The sequence below is a fragment of the Silene latifolia genome, chromosome 1 (genome assembly GCF_048544455.1).
Source record: "Silene latifolia isolate original U9 population chromosome 1, ASM4854445v1, whole genome shotgun sequence".
Taxonomy (NCBI): Eukaryota; Viridiplantae; Streptophyta; class Magnoliopsida; order Caryophyllales; family Caryophyllaceae; genus Silene; species Silene latifolia.
This window is the reverse complement of record NC_133526.1, coordinates 187,020,443-187,032,993: the sequence shown is the minus strand read 5'-3', so window position 1 is coordinate 187,032,993 and position 12,551 is coordinate 187,020,443.

The window sequence follows — 12,551 nt, the reverse complement described above, 5'->3', positions numbered from 1 at the left end:
AAAAATGCCGACTAATTCGGTGATTAAGAAAGCTTGAAAGTTGTTTAGTTGTCTACAATTGTAGGCCGTAGTATTAATCTTTATTCATCTTTTCATATTTAGGTTTCGTTTGACAAGACATTTCAGGTAGCTTATTTGATCAAAATTCCAGGTACCTTATTTTTTTGTACGCGTTTGGCAAGTAGCTTATTTAATTAAATAAGCTACCTGAAATGAAATGCTACCTAAAGTAGCATTTGAGATTTCAGGTACCTGTTTTGATTTAAGTTTCCAGTTTTACCCCTTAAATTTATACTATTAAATAATTATCATATTCTTTTACGTCATTTCATCAAAATCAGTTACCTTTTCAGTTAGTTTGCCAAACACTTTTTTATATAATCAGCTATCTTATCAGTTCCTAATTTTCAGCTACCTAATCAGTTACCTTTTCAGGTTTCAGTTAGCTTTTCAGTTTTCAGCTACCTTTTTAGTTAGTTTTACCAAACAGTGCCTTAGGCTGTGTTTGACAAGGCATTTCAGGTACCTGATTTGACCAATCAACCTGGTTTGACTAATATTTCAGGTAGTTGTTCTACCTAGTGTTGTTTGGTAAAGTCATTTCTGTAATACCCGTCCTTTTAGGGACTCGTTGACCGACGTTGACTGACCTTAGACATTGATCTTGACCTTGGGAAACCTTACGAGTTATATCTTGTGACGATGTGAGCTGTGTTTTGTGTGGGACTCGATCTAGCTGAGGCTACTCGATCGAGTAGCTTGGGAGCTTGATCGAGTAGGTGTCACTCGATCGAGTAAGTTAGTTACTCGATCGAGTAACGGGTTTGCAGCGGCAAATTATAAATCGTGTTTCGTGAAACCCCAAATCATTTCCGCACTTCATTTCCTAAACCTAGATGTCGTCACTCTCCTTCTCCTTCACCTTAGCCCTTGCCTTGAGGATGCTTACACCATGGGAATGGGATGCTTGAGTCGGGTAACGGTCTTGACGCCGGGTTGCTATGCTTAGGTATGTTATCGTCATCATCATCATCATCGTCGTCGTTGTTTTCAGTTAGGATTGTAGCGATAGTGATAGATGGTTGTACTGTTTGTATAGGTGTGTTGCTTGGTTGATTGGTGTCTTGTGATCGGAAGCGGAATCGCTACGGTGCGCTAAAGGTAGGTTCGCCTACTCAGTACTGTTGGTTGTCTAGAGTGTCTTTTGATGTGGTTCGGTTGTTGTAGTGTCCGTGTGGTTGATTGATTGTGGTAATTGGTTGGTGTTGTGTTGCTTCGTTTATCATTGTTGTGGTGCAGCTGATTGTGATTGTTTGTCTATGGTTCTCGAGGTGCGTCTTCGCCTAAGTGGAGTCACTTGCGGGAGTGGCTTCACGCCCGTAGTTCACCCTCCGTGGAACCCGCCGCGGGAGGGGATGTGCACATTAATGGACATGGGTTTATCGCTCGGTATGATGAGTAAGGCTTAGGTGGGAACGGCTGCGGTCCCCCACTGGCTGGGCTGGTCCAGTGGACAGTCGGTGACGGAGATTGATTGGAGGAGGATGTGGTGTGTGTGTGTGTGTGTGTGTGTGTGCTGTTGTACCTGTTTTGGTGTCTGTGTTTGTGTGTCTGTTTCCTCAACTGCTGACTTTGTGTGGTTTTGTTTTGTTGTTTGTTTCTGTTGTGTGTGCCGTGATCCACTATGGTGAGCAATCAGTCTTAGCAGGTGTTGTTTGGATGATAGCTGGGTGCTCGGAGGGACGAGTCTATCACGGGTCACGACAGAAGTAGTTCACATTGTAATACTACGGTTTTCCTAAGTTGGTACTCGGTCGAGTACGCCTACTCGGTCGAGTAAAGTGTGTCGTGTATTCGGGTTTGGCTACTGCCCAGGAACACTCGGCCGAGTATGTGGAATACTCGACCGAGTAAAGGATACTCGGCCGAGTATAGTCTATACTCGACCGAGTATCCGGTCTGACGGGTATTATTTCAGCGGTTTGATTTGGAGATGATTAGGGTTATATTAAAACGTAAATCAGTTTCTAATTACACTGTTCCAAAACATAATCACTCAACGACGCTCTAATCCTCTCCAAATCTCTCCCTAAAGTGTGTGTGATCATTAGCAAGTGTATTCATTCCTTTAATTCTTCGTTGGTAAGTTCTTATTCTCATATTCAATGGGTTATATTTCTAGGGTTTGTCTTTGATTATGAATTGGGGGAAATGGGGTTTTGCAATTAGTGATTGTGTTATGTGATTGTTGTTTAGGCGGAGACTTCGTAGAGGAGACGTTCTAGGTTGCTTGCTCGCATTCCTTGCTGATTGTTCTAAGGTAGGGTTTCCCCTACTCAGTTGTGCTTAATTGATTTGAGATGCTTTGTTGTAATGTGTGTGATTGTGGCTCGCTGATCATCGCTGGAGTGTGGTGTGGTGATGGTTGTGATGGTGTTGTGATGTTTGTGGTGGAGTCACTTGCGGGAGTGGCTTCTGTGGACAGCGGGCCGCCCACGGGGGCGCTTGGTGAGGAACGAAAACAAGCGTTTGCATTTTTGTATGGAGTCGCCACCAATTTTTATGGGAAATTGGAACCGTTCGAATACCTCGTGTCATGTCAAGACACAAAGTAAAGACATGAACACTAAGCAATCGTTACCCTTAGCATTCTATGTCTAGAATGACTCTCGTGGATGCCAATGAACACGGGTGCTCACGGAGATCTGGAGTAAGGGGTGAGGGTACGTATTAGGAAGCTCTTTTGATCGAACACCTAATCCCGCCCGCCTCGATAGCGGCCTCTACTAATGATTAGGGAAGTTATTCGTACTCGATATATCGTCGGCTATATGCATGCAATGCAACATCCAAGTTTTAATCCTAGCATGTGAGAATTAGTACTAAGTCGGTTGGCACGTAATTAGCATACAATTGGGTCGAAGTAGGATTTAATGCTCATTTACATGTGAGAACATACAAACAAAGAAAGAAATACAATAATTATGAATTGCAATAATGGAAATTACAATAATTACAATGGAACAGGCGATTTATGTCGAAAATACCTTCAAAACGGATAATTTGAGAAAAAGAATAAAGGAATGAATTACGAACAAATCAGAAGGTGATAATACGGATAATAGTTGATTATACACAGACTAATTAAACTAAGTCAAAGCAACAACGGAGTTCAGAGACAGAAATCATCCTGGAACAGTAGCAATGAAGCTGCGCCCTCTGAAGAGGCGCGCGATTCTTTGCGTCTGTTCCAAGGGTGAGTTCTGGCTGTGAAGCCGGAACTGCAAATCGTTAATGTCAATTGATGACTTTAATGGTTAATTGATAATAATTACTCGGATGAAAGTGATTAACATGTTGTTTAACATATGAATGAGTCATAAAAACAGTAAACATGAGTAAGACGGAAATAAGACGGATTAATTATGTGAAGGGTCGATGTTAATGAATGATTTAACAAACTAACTAAACGAATTAATTAGACTAAACATGATGAATGATGACGAATTAATGACTAAACAGATGAAAATATATCAACGATGAATCCCAGAAACTCAATATGAACGAATTGAATCTCTAAAACCCGAATTGAATATTAATGACGAAAACCCGCAAATATGAATTACTTGGGATTTAAGTCGGACTTAAACGAATTAAACATATTAATGATGAATAATATACATGTGATTTATTAAACTATCATGATGAAGAATTGAAGAACAAACGAAAATAAGTAAAATAGGAACGAATTACAGAGGACGGAGGAAGAAGAAAAGAAGCGAATCTGCTGGCGGCCTCACGAAGAGGCGCGGCAGAACTGCGCTCCTTCAAGAGGCGCAGCGATTCTTTGCGTCTTTTCTCGACGTCTGTCTACTGGAAATCCGCAAAAAAAAGAGTTTTAAAGCACGGTTTTAGAAATCGGTTTTAATGGTGTTTTCGACATAAATCTTACAGTGGTGATACGAAAAGTAAAATACAAGAAATAAATAAGGATTATACACCCTCAGACTTACATGTTGACGGAACGAGATGAACTAAGATATCGACTAGTGATGCTCGACGCGAATGCAAAGAGAGTGCCCTCGTAAGAGGAAAACGATTGATTAATTAAGATTGATTGAGTGTAGTTGGTCAAATTGGTCGGTCATGCAACGGAGAGGTGGTACCGGAAGATCCGAGCTTACGTGGTCGGAAGTCCAAGCACGTAGGCGCCAATTAGTAAGAACGAAGTCTAGAATGCAAAGGGAGAAGAGAAGGGCGGACACTCGCGTGAGAAATATGAGGAACGAAGGCTCCTATTTATACTAATCACGCGACGGAATTATGGTAAGAGTAGGATACGGAAGGAAAGATCCGGAAATAACCGACTTAGGTTAAACGCGAAACTTGGACAAAAAGAAAGCCCTGGAAAAGGCGCAGCGGGGCTGCGTCCCTTGGAAGAGGCGCGGACTGCTGCGTCCTTTCCCGGTAGGTTTCTGCTCGCGTAGAAAACGCGTTTGACAGCCTGTCGTATTTTAGGCATAACTTTCTCTACAAGACTCGGATTAAGGTGATTTCGGTGGCGTTGGAAAGCTAAGAAAGAGATCTATAACTTTCTGTGAAATAGGCCCGACACAAAAAACTCGTTATGACCTCGTAAAATGGGCCTAAAGGTCGGGTTGTCATTTTAACTAAATGAAATGCACATTTTGTAATGTAAACTTTTAGTTTAGCCTAATGAAGTGACATTAGACTCGAAATGAGATATAATCTCAACATTTTATGACATCCTAACCTTAGGTAGACAAGCACATTGCTTTGACTCGGGATTTGACGGTTTTAGGAAATGAAGACGGTTTTTGACCCGGACTCCAAATGTACTCTAATTACTGTCAAAACGACCGTATCGGGATGTAGATGACAATTAAGAGGTAGACATTAATATTTGAGCAATCACTTGACGATAATCTTACGAACTGTCACAAATCGTTCCGTGTACCAAACATGCGGCCCAATCATCACCGGGTGGTTTGCGAGGGGTGCAGAAACGAGGTGTCTACAGAGCCCCCACTTTGACTGAGGCTTGGACAAGGCGAAAGTCAAAGTATAGCCATCAGGTCAATCGAAGATTACAACCTGACGACTATGGCGACGCGAGGCGGCTCAAGGGGTCTGAGCCAAGGACCTGTCGTCGGGAACATTTTAGAGTCTGTCGACTATCGGGGAGGGTCGTTTAAAGTCCATTAGACTACGTAAGGAGGCTCGCCAGCCATAAGAAGAAACCATACCTGAGACTTCTTTCTCGAGATGCTTCTGGAGGTGCATAGGAGCTAAGGTTGAGCATGGGAGCTAAGGGTAAGACCTAAAAGATATATAAGGATTGGTGCTAGGGTGTGAGGCCCTAAAGGAAAGCATCGACGGGAAGGAGGACAAATATAAGTTCAACCTAGAGGTAACCAAGGTTTGGGTGTAGGAACTCTAAGGAAAGGTGATCCTAAAGGAATATGATCCTAAAAGGTATAAGGTGATCCTAAGGAATATGATCCTAAGGGTAGAAGTGTATGAACTCTAGGGAGTTTGGGAACTTAAAAGAAGCTAGGTGTGTGAACCTGGGTATATGAAACTAAAAGGACGGCTGGTATGGGAACTTAAAGGCTTGTGAACCTAAGAGGCATTGGGATCCTAGGGTTAAGTTTAGGAACTACTGGGTTACTAATTCTTGTTTAGGCATGGGAACTTCAAAAGGACTTATGGGTTTATGAACCTAAGGATGTTGGTGTGGGAGCTTAAAGGCTTATGAACCTAAAGGAAGCCACTTTGGGATCTAAAAATCTAGGGGTAAGAATCCTAACTTTGGGTTTACGAACCTAAGGAAGGAGGCTTTGGTTTGGGAACTTTCGGAGAACGACACCATTGCCGAACTCCGTGAGGAAACAAGAAATATTGAGGGTAGCAGGACGTCGGTAGAAACTGCTGGGGAATCTGCTTGCGTCGGTCTCAAGCGAACTCTGGCAAAAACTTGAGGTTGAATCTGCTTGCGTCGGTCTCAAGCGAACTCTTGTTGGGGAATATATTGACGATTAGGAACATCTTGATCGCCATGGAAGAAATCTCGAGTGAGCAATACTGCAAAATACTGCTGCGCCGGGGACAAATATTTTGACGACTAGAAACATCTTGATCGTCATGGAAGAAATCTTGAGTGAGCAATACTGCAAAATACTGCCGCGCTGGGGCGAATGAAGACTTGGGTGAAGCCCCTAGTCGGAGCGAGCACTGCTTCTGATACTTACCTGCATGGTTAGTAGTCACACAAGAATGCAATCTAATATGCAAATAGAACATAAACACATATGCACGTAAGCAATTATCACGTGGACCTCGAATGAGGAAACACATAGGTTTTCAAAAGTCGTTTTTTTCTTTTTAAAAGTTGTTTAAAACTTGTTCAAAGAAGTTTGTCGTTTGTAATGCGTTATGCATATTCAATGGGCTTTAGACACAGGACTTGACATGACGCAGACCTCATACGGACGTGACGCGAAATGTAGACTTAGGTTGGACTGACGCGACACTAACTTTGACAGAATTTTCAAAAGATTTGACGCGACACAGGGATGACTTTGACAGACTTTGCTTAAGTATGCGCAACCCCTAGCCAAATGTGGGTGATAACGCGTATCAGTTCCAAAGATATAAGAATTTCAAGAATGATGAAGGCATATAAAGGTAAGGCATGAGCCATGGACCAGTTGTCTACTAGGACATCTTTCACCATCGTTTGCTATAAAAGAGACCCCTCTTGAGGCACGATAAATTAGAGAATCGATCTAAGACCTTTGTCATTATCCGGACCGAGTACTAGTTAGACTCAAAGGAACAAAGGAAGGGTGGCATCTCGGAAGAGAAGCCCCCAGGATGAGAAAATGGCTCTGGACTTTGGTAAAAAGGAGGCTGGGCGACAATAAGGAGCCCCCAGTATAGAGGTGTTGGTTGTGGAAAGGATGTTAATTGAGGTTGGAATGGTTGTGTCCTTGAGGACTGCCTACGTATTCACGTGAAGTGAAATCAAACCAGATCGTAGTTCTGAGGCTTGGTTAATTTTGTTTGGGTGTTGTGGTTGTATCCTTCTTGTGTAAGAAAGGACTGCCTACGTATCCACCTAAAGAGGTGAAATCAAACCAGATCGTAGTTCAAGTGTGTGCCTAAGCTATGTTGTTAGGACCTTAAAGTGCAGGGGTCACAAGGGTAATATTCCTTTGGTGACTCAAAGAATCGATTTGAGATAACTCCCTCTGATCATAGACCAAAGAGGTATAATTAAGTTTGTAAAAATTTCCTTGTCGTGTGAGCACATTTAGTGGACCCTAAGGATGATATGGGTATGTCCCATTCTAGGTAGCAAAGTATTGAAGACTCCGTGTATGGGTCAAAGTGAAACTGGATTAGATATTTGGAATGTGGAGCTCGGTAATAAGAGGCTTTGATGATCAAATCTCTGGAGCTTGATTTTGTGGTGTTAAGGCTTGATGCGGATGTGGCTTGTAATGTGGCTTGGAAATGGAGTCTCTCGGCTTGATGTAGCCTGAGCACATAAAGGTAGGTTGAAATGACGTGGGTTCAAGTTTCCATGTCTTGGCCCTAAAGGATGGTTATACTTGACGAGTTTGAGAGGATCCTCAAAATTCCTAACTATCTCCCTGTAACGGTCTCGAGAAGGACTTAGGGTGTGATGTGTGAAAGGCTAAGTGAGGGTGCTAGCTGACCATCTTGATTGATGTCTTGATTCTACCTAGACTTTAGCAGTATTCTGTATAGCATTTGATTTCAGACTCGTTCTTGATTCAGATTCAGATTCTTGGTCTAGAATATATCTTGGCTTTTGCTCAGATTCTTGATCAGGTTTTGAAGGATAACGTTGTCTTTGGATATTGACTTGACTTGCTTGATTGAGCCTTCTTCTTATTTTGACTCTTTTTATCTTGGATTACGGGCATAATTGTGGCCTTAGATATTGATCTTGGTTATTTCTCTTGATTGAGCCTTTGTCTTTGATCATGGCCCGTATTGTCTTGGACTTTCTTGCTACCATGTACTTGGGTCAGACTAGCACCTTTGGTGTGAAACGGGTTGTTCTTTAGTAAACAGGTTGTTTATTGTGGGGAATGGGCTTGCCTTCCGTCATGGATTGCTAACAAGGGAGATGGTCTGGATTCGTCCTAGAATCTCTTGAGATATGCTCGTCCTAGACTAGGGTTATATTGTGGTTTCTATTGCCAGACATGAAATAGGTAAGAAAAGAACACGGAGTTTCAGGTCCTCTACAACTTGGAATGGAACATCATCTAAGTGTACTCACATTGACTTGGCATGCGTTGTTGTTGTTCATTTTTAAAATGTCTCAAATCAATTCTTGTTGTCACAGGAAATGGTAAAGGATAAGATATGATAGAATATGTGGATTGAAGATTGTGCTTTTATTGAAATGGATAAATAATGTATTTAACATAGATATGAGAAGACACGTGACTCGTGGGACAGCCCCCAGGTTGTCACTAGGAATGAAAATGGAGAAAGATACTAGAACAAATATGAGATAGAAAGCCTAAAACTCGGACTCGGACTCGGACTTTGACTCGATCCTAGAACTAGACTCGTAATCATCGGCCCACGCTTGAACATTTTCTCTTCCAGCAACGGGCTTTGATATCCGGCTTTGAGCATTCACCCATTTGAGCACCTCGTCCTCATCATTGGGAACATTGGAAGGATAACAGTCAAGAAGAGTTTCTTGATAAGTGGTATATCCATGAGGATTGTCCAAGCTACCTTGTGGGTTAAAGGTTGAGAGGGACAACCTCCCGCTTTCGATCATATCCTGAATGACATGTTTTAATTTGTAACATTTCTCTGTATCATGCCCTTTGTCTCTATGTTATTTGCAGTAGGAATTCCCATCCCAGAACTTGGATTTCTTTTCGGGTTCGGGAGTAGGTCCTATAGACTTCAACATTCGTTGTTCCATGAGTCTCTGAAGGACATCGGTGTATGTAATACTAATGTTAGTAAATTTCCTAGGAGGTGTGCCCTTATTTTCGGAAGCCTTTGTAAATGACCTTGGAGGGTTGTTAGGTTTCTTTGATGAAGGCTCCATGAGGTTGCCTTTGTAGATTCCGATTCTTGGATGAGAAGAACCAGGAACAGGTCGCTCACTTATTGCTTTCTCCTCGAGACCATGAGGTTGAGGGTTTGTCTGGACATTCTTTATCTTGAAAGATTGGGTCTCAAGCTTCCTATCCATTTCAGTAAATCGATTCCCCATGTGGGAAAGCCGAGAGTTTAGAGCATCAATGGCTCCCTCTATCTTGGAAAGCATGAGCATTCCACTTTGGACATCGTCCTCCTTTGACGCTTTGATTTCTTTGTCATCATGACGGTCGAGGAGATGAGAACAATCCAGGAATGATTCTTCATCATGTTTAATGATACTGGACCCAAGAGGGTCGGTCTTCTTGGATTTCTTGGCGGAAGGTGGCACAGGAAGCCTGCCATCATCGATCATATCCTGAATAATATGCTTTAGACAAAAGCATTCCTCCGTATCGTGTCCCCTACCTCTATGGTACTGACAATATGAATCGCCCTTCCATCTAGGGAATATATTTTCAGGGTCTGGGGTTGGACCAATTGGATGAAGTTTTCCTTGGGAAATCAGTCTTTGTAGAGCTACTTCATATGTGGTTCCGAGGTCAACGAATTCTCTATAAGCTCGTCCCGGCCTTCTGAGTGGAGTTTGTGAGAGGTTGACTCCCTTTCCTTCATTGGTCTTCTTAGATGGGTGAGTTGTGTTGAAGCTATGCCCTGGCCTTGGGGTATGAGAAGATGGTAAAGGTTTCATCATGTCTATCTTCTTTTCCATATTGATGACACGAGTGCTCAAGTCTTCGATGGTGGCCTGAAGCTTAATGATTGCAGCACTTAGTCCCATGACGTCGACCGATAAACGTTCTTGAACACTTTCATTGGAAATTGCGAAATTCCTACCGAGAAGAAAATGATGCGCATTACAACTTGATTTGACACGGGATCACGCATACTAAGGCAAAAAACAAAGGACATATAACGAGACGCGATGACTAGACTCTTGATTTATGAATCCAGGAAATGTCGTGAGTGACCTCTCGTGTTTGGACTCATGGTGTTTGACCTTGACCTTTAGACTCAAGTGTTGACTTTGACAGAGTGACGTTTATGTGGTTGACTTGATTGACGGGATTGATGACACGTGTTGATTCTAGACTCGAGGTTTGCTTATAGGTGTTAAGAAGACTGTTGTAGTTTAGACTCAAATATGAGGCCCATTAAGACTCGTGTGTTTGAGCCTCGGAACGTGTGACTCGAGTGTTTAGATCCTAACTGAATTGGGGTAGGGGGTCCACAATGACGGCGTGACGCCTTAGGATTTGACTTGAATTTTGAAAAGACCCAAAATGTAAAGGGAGACGGGTTTATGACTCGACAGAGTTCGGACTAGGACATAGTCGGTTTGAACTTTGACTCTAACTTAGCCCAATTGAATTTACACATCTACATTTACATATTTTGAATAAAACGTTTTTTTTTTTGGATTTTTTTTTTTTTTTTTAAAAAAACGTTTTTGTATTTTTTTTTTTTTTTACGTTTTTTTTGTTTTTGGTTTTGAAATGGGTTTTAGGCCCGAAGTTTGACACGACAAACGGACAGAGTTTTGACCGAATTTTGTGCTAATTGAAAGCCTATTTCGAAATTTTATTTAAGAAAAGGATTTTGATTTTTGAAAAAAATCGTCATGGTTTAGAAATGGTGATCACGTAAGGTACAAACATATATACAAGCATTATAACGGGATGCTGAGTGCATTTAAAAGGGTTTTGGTTTAAAGGGTGGGTTGCCATACCGAACCATCAAACCCGAAGTCTGTGGAGAGGCTCGTGCCAAACAAGAGTAAGGCCGATTCCTAGTCCATTTCCTCAAGTAGTGAAGGCCCTTGATACAAACAAGAGTAAGCATCATGGTATGGATGACATCAATCGCTATCCATCCTTGGGCCCAAATAACAATTAGGACCGTTTAGACGGGACGATTGGTCGAATGGGTTGGGTTGGGCCTAGGAAGGCCGAATAAAACGGTTTAGGAAGACCGAGTTATGAAAACCGACAATTGTCTTGTACAAACTTATTCCCTAACCTTGTTCAAGTTTCACCCTTGCTACACGTAAGTGTATTTTCCCCAGCGGAGTCGCCAAACTGTGGACAGCGGGCCGCCCACGGGGGCGCTTGGTGAGGAACGAAAACAAGCGTTTGCATTTTTGTATGGAGTCGCCACCAATTTTTATGGGAAATTGGAACCGTTCGAATACCTCGTGTCATGTCAAGACACAAAGTAAAGACATGAACACTAAGCAATCGTTACCCTTAGCATTCTATGTCTAGAATGACTCTCGTGGATGCCAATGAACACGGGTGCTCACGGAGATCTAGAGTAAGGGGTGAGGGTACGTATTAGGAAGCTCTTTTGATCGAACACCTAATCCCGCCCGCCTCGATAGCGGCCTCTACTAATGATTAGGGAAGTTATTCGTACTCGATATATCGTCGGCTATATGCATGCAATGCAACATCCAAGTTTTAATCCTAGCATGTGAGAATTAGTACTAAGTCGGTTGGCACGTAATTAGCATACAATTGGGTCGAAGTAGGATTTAATGCTCATTTACATGTGAGAACATACAAACAAAGAAAGAAATACAATAATTATGAATTGCAATAATGGAAATTACAATAATTACAATGGAACAGGCGATTTATGTCGAAAATACCTTCAAAACGGATAATTTGAGAAAAAGAATAAAGGAATGAATTACGAACAAATCGAAAGGTGATAATACGGATAATAGTTGATTATACACAGACTAATTAAACTAAGTCAAAGCAACAACGGAGTTCGAGACAAATCATCTCGAACAGCGCAAAGAGCGCGCCCTCTGAAGAGCGCGCGATTCTTTGCGTCTTCCAAGGGTGAGTTCTGGCGTGGCGAGAATCGCAAATCGTTAATGTCAATTGATGACTTTAATGGTTAATTGATAATAATTACTCGGATGAAAGTGATTAACATGTTGTTTAACATATGAATGAGTCATAAAAACAGTAAACATGAGTAAGACGGAAATAAGACGGATTAATTATGTGAAGGGTCGATGTTAATGAATGATTTAACAAACTAACTAAACGAATTAATTAGACTAAACATGATGAATGATGACGAATTAATGACTAAACAGATGAAAATATATCAACGATGAATCCCAGAAACTCAATATGAACGAATTGAATCTCTAAAACCCGAATTGAATATTAATGACGAAAACCCGCAAATATGAATTACTTGGGATTTAAGTCGGACTTAAACGAATTAAACATATTAATGATGAATAATATACATGTGATTTATTAAACTATCATGATGAAGAATTGAAGAACAAACGAAAATAAGTAAAATAGGAACGCAATTACGAGGACGGAGGAAGAAGAAAA